Raw genomic sequence first — 5378 nt, 5'->3', positions numbered from 1 at the left:
CCGCGCCCGCGGCGCCTGATGATGACGTAGGCGCTCTCGCGAGAGGACGGGGGCTGCTCCCCCCCGGACGGAATTAGAGTCTCAAGGCCCCCCGCAGCCCCCAACCCCGCGCGCGCCAGGCAGACGGAGGGGCGTGGCCACGGCCCGAGAGGCCCCGCCCCTTTTTCCTCTCTCTGCCCGTCCCTCCCCACCCCCCGCTCCTCATTCATTCATTCATTCATTCATTCATTCACTCACTCATTCACTCACTCATTCATTCACTCATTCATTCATTCACTCACTCACTCACTCATTCATTCACTCACTCATTCATTCACTCACTCATTCACTTATTCACTCACTCACTCATTCACTCACTCATTCATTCATTCACTCACTTATTCACTCACTCACTCATTCATTCATTCACTCACTTATTCACTCACTCATTCATTCACTCACTTATTCACTCACTCATTCACTCATTCATTCATTCACTCATTCGCTCATTCATTCACTCATTCACTCATTCATTCACTCACTCATTCACTCACTCACTCATTCATTCATTCATTTGTATTTATTGAGCACTGGCTCTGTGCAGAACACCATCCTAAGCTCTTGGAATGGACCAAGGGGCCACAGAAAGAGACCATCCCTCCCCAGTGACGGGCTCACAGTTTAAAAGAGCCTGGGCTTCGGAGTCGGAGGTCATGGGTTCTAATCCCGGCTCTGCTCCTTGTCAGTTGTGTGACTGTGGCCAAGTCACTTAACTTCTCTGTGCCTCAGTGACCTCATCTGTAAAATGGAGATTAAGACTGTGAGCCTCACTTGGGACAACCTGATGACCCTGTATCTACCCCAGCGCTTAGAACAGTGCTCTGCACATAGTAAGCGCTTAACAAATACCAACATTATTATTATTATTATTATTGAACGGGGGAGACAGAGAGAAAAGCAAAAATTCATTCGGTCGTATTTAGTGAGCGCTGACTGTGTGCAGAGCGCTGGACTAAGCACTTGGAATGGACACTTGGGCCACAGTGAGGGGACATCCCTGCCCACCTACAGGCTCACAGTCTCAACCGGGAGACAGCAAAGCAAAATTTCATTCAATCGTATTTAGTGAGCGCTGACTAGGTGCAGAGCACTGGACTAAGCGCTTGGAATGGACAATTGGGCTACAGAGAGAGACCATCGCTGCCCGACAATGAAGTGACTTGCCCAAGGTCACACAGCTGATAAGTGGCAGAGGCGGGATTAGAACCCATGACCTCTGACTCCCAAGCACGGGCTCTTGCCACTGAGCAACTCACTTCACTTCTCTGGATCTCAGTTACCTCATCTGTAAAATGGGGATTGAGTCGGTGAATGTACTTTGTAGCTCCCCCAGCGCTTCAAACAGTGCTTGGCATATAGTAAGTACTTAACAAATGACATAATTGTTATTGCTATTATCTGTAAAATGGGGATTAAGGTTGTGAGCTCCATGTGGGACAGGAACTGTGTGTCCAACCCCATTTGCTTGTATCCACCCCAACGCTTAGAACAGTGCCTGGCACATAGTAGGTGCTAAACAAATACCATAACAATATTATTATTTTGAAAGACCCTTTGCTGTTCAGCTTCATTGTTCCTTTTTTTATAGTATTTGTTAAGGGCTTACTAGGTGCCAGGCATTGTACTAGACTCTAGGGTGGATACAAGCTAATCATGTTCATGTCCAACAAGTGGAGACAGCGCAGTAATCAGCAGGACTTGGGTTCTAATATTGGCTCCGCTGCTTGTCTGCTGTGTGACCTTGGGTAAGTCACTTCATTTTTCTGTGCCCCAGTCACCTTCTCTGTAAAGTGGGGTTTAAGATCCCACTTAATATGGATATAGACTGGACATGGACTGTGGGACGTGGACTGTGACCGCCTTGATTAGCTTGTATCTACCCCAGAGCTTAGTACAGGGCCCGACACATAATAAGCACTTAACAAATACCCCCCAAAATTGAAAAAAAAATTGCCCTACATGCGACTCACAATCTTAATCCCCATTTTATAGATGAAGTAACTGAGGCAGACAAATGAAATGAGTTACCCAAGATCATGCAGCAGAAAAGCAGTGGAGCTAGGACTCCAGATGTGGTTTCTGGCCCCCAAGGGACTCACAATTTAAGAGTAAGTGTGGAGAGGGGTGTAGCGACAGACACACAAAGAAAGATTAGGAAAGATGAAAATAAAATATATGATTTATTGTGTATGTAAGCTCACTGAGGGCAGGGAATGTGTCTACCAACTGTGTTGAATTGTACCCTTCCAAGCTCTTGCTCTGCAAGCAGTAAGCGCTAAATAAGTACCATCAATTGATTGTTACTCATCTATTCAGCAGGAACTGGCACTGTTCTCTAAGTTGTGATCAACTGAAAGAAGAGCAGTGTGGTCTAGTGGAAAGAGCAGAAGGCTGGGAGTCAGAGGATCTGGTGTGTAATTCCAGCTCCACCATTTTTCTGCTGTGTGACTTGGGCAAGTCATTTAGCGTCTCTGTGCCTCAGTTACCTAATCTGTAAAATGGGAATTAAGGCTGTGAGCTCCATCTGGAACAGGAAATGTGTCCAACCTGATTAGCTTGTACACACCCCAGTGCTTAGTACAGTGTCTGGCACATAGGGCTTAACAGATACCATTTAAAAGAAGAACAAAAAGCCTCACAAAGAGAATAGGGCCTTGAAGGTGACAGACAGGATTTGAAGAGCTGACAGGCCGGAAACCCTAATTTGGAGTTCTTTCAGCCCTTCTTGGAAACTTAACTCTTTGAAGCTCTACTTGGAAACTCTCAGATCCCTTGGGAGATCACGGAAGAAGGAGGCTGTGGGCCAGCTCAAAAAGTTGCACAAGGGAAAACATTGGATCTTCTCAGTTTCATAATTCTGCCCACAGGAAGCCACCACTCTGCGTTCTCTCAGCCCAGAATGATCCCAATGCAGGCAAATGTGAACTGAAACGGGTCAGGGATATTCAGGAACGTGGGGCAGGAAGGGTGAGCCCAGGGGAGCTGGGGAGGGCGGAGAAATGGTGGGGGAAGGAATGGGCCAGGAAATTCCAATCAACCTGCTATTTCCTCAAGTAAAAGCCCCATCAGCCCATAGGGACTCCCTGCCTGATGCCTCAGGTCAAAGGCTTTTGGCTCACTGAGGTGGCCAGCTCACATTCTTGTGGCTTCCCTTGGGGTTTTATTCTGCTGGGATTTTGAATCTGTGCTGCTGCACAGAGACCCCCCTCAGACCGATGGGCTGGGAAAGGTTGAGATGCAGAATGGCCAATTTCCTCCATGCACAGCCAAGTCGCCCATCCAGCTCCCAGGGAAGTGAAAACCAGTTGGAATTTTATCTCCGGACACAACTATGTGAATAATGAGCCTCTGCGGGAATTTGGCCTCCTCTCTTTTCCCTCTACATTTCCCTTCTTTGCTCAAGCCCTCCAAGTTGTTTATAACCTTAGATGGAGAAACATTTGGATTAAGAAGTCCTAGGACTGAAAGAGCCCTGTAGAAATCAACTCGCCCATCTCCCCGCCTCAGGGCCAGCTGGCCCTCAAACCATCCCACCATGACCCCTTTTCTTAAAAATCCCGGAAAAGGGCATTCACGCTCCCCTTGCTCTTTGTACGATGCTCCGAGGCCTCATCACCTAACTCTGGCAGCTGAGAAACGATTCCTCTTGTCGAAGGAATCGATTCTGCGATCTATCCCATTCATTTATTGAGCACCTAATGTGGGCAGAGCACTGTACTAAGCAGTTGCAAAGTACAATTCAGCAATAAAGAGAGACAATCCCTGCCCACACTGGGCTTACAGTCTGGTGGGGGGCTGAGGGGAGAGACAGACATCAAACCTAGTAAAATATCAGTATAAGTAAATAAATAAATAATGTCCAGGCTCTTGATGTGGAGTAGTGTAGGAGGGGTTATATCACCTCAGCACCCATGTGCATGTCCCCCATTAGAGTGCAAGCTCCCTGTGGGCAGGGAATGTGTCAGTAAATACCATTCATTGATTTATTGATCCATCCTCAGCCCCAGTCTTCTCCATCTCCTTTCCTCATTTCTCTTCTCTCTCTCTCTCAGCCCCAGGGCACTTAGCCACCATCCTTTCAGGCTCCAGAAACTCCCACACCTGTCTCACACTCAGCACGGCCCCATCACATTTCCCTGGAGCTTCTAAACCTACAGACTCAGGAGGAAGTTGAAATTATTTGTTTCCAATCCCAGAGGAAGATTCATAAGAGCCAAACTTGGTATTCATTCATTCATTCATTCAATCATATTTATTGAGCGCTTACTGTGTGCTGAGCACTGTACTAAGAGCTTGGGAGAGTACCATTTGGCAACAAATAGAGACAATCCCTACCCCACAACAGGCTCACAGTCTAGAAGCGGGGAGACAGACAACAAAACAAAACAAGTCAACAGGCATCAATAGCATCAATATAAATAAATAGAATTATAGAGATATGCACATCATTAATAAAATAAATAGAATAATAAATATGTACATATATACATAAGTGCTGTGGGGTGGGGAGTGGGGTAGAGCAGAGGGAGGGAGTCGGGGAGGAGGAGCAGAGGAAAAGGCAGGCGGCGGGAGGGGGTATCCAAGTCATGGAGTGAGGCCAGCTCCAGGGCTGGAAATGTCTTATTAAGTTCTAGCAAGGACTATATTTTGCTGAGAGCTAGTGAAATTTGAACTTTATACCTTCCCTCTCTTGCCTTTAAACCCTGAAAAAAAAACCCCTGCCCTATTCAGAGTCTAAATGATTCATATATTGACTGATCACCACTCTCCCACTTTATTCAAATCACCTCTCTTCCAAGAGGTCTTACCTGACCAACCCTTCATTTACCCTACTCCCTCTTTAATCAATTAATCAATCAATGGTAATTATGGAGCACTTATTATGTGCAGAGCACTGCATTAAACACTTGGGAGAGTATGATGCAACAGAATTAGCAGTCATCTTCCCTTCCCCTGAGCTTTTGTAATGCCCGGGCATTTGGATCTTCAAGTGATATTTATTGAGCGCTTACTAGGTGCAGAACACTGTACCAAGCACTTGGGCGTGTACAATACAACAGTAATAGCAGACGTATCACTCTTTAAGCACTGGATAACCACCCCACCCTCAGCCCTCGCAGCACTTATGCACATATCCATAATTTATTTTAATGTGACTCCTCCTATAGACTGTAAATTCCTTTTGGGCAGGGAACATGTCTAATCAACTCTGTAGTATTATACTCCCTCAAGCACTTAGTACAGGGCTCTACACAAAGTAAGTGCTCAATAAATAACACTGATTGATTTAGGGAGGTTCAACGAGATAACCTGGCCCTCAAGAAACAGTTCTGAACTGG

This window comes from Ornithorhynchus anatinus, chromosome 16 (genome assembly GCF_004115215.2).
Source record: "Ornithorhynchus anatinus isolate Pmale09 chromosome 16, mOrnAna1.pri.v4, whole genome shotgun sequence".
Taxonomy (NCBI): Eukaryota; Metazoa; Chordata; class Mammalia; order Monotremata; family Ornithorhynchidae; genus Ornithorhynchus; species Ornithorhynchus anatinus.
The sequence above is the reverse complement of the archived record's forward strand: the minus strand, read 5'-3'. Positions refer to the sequence as shown.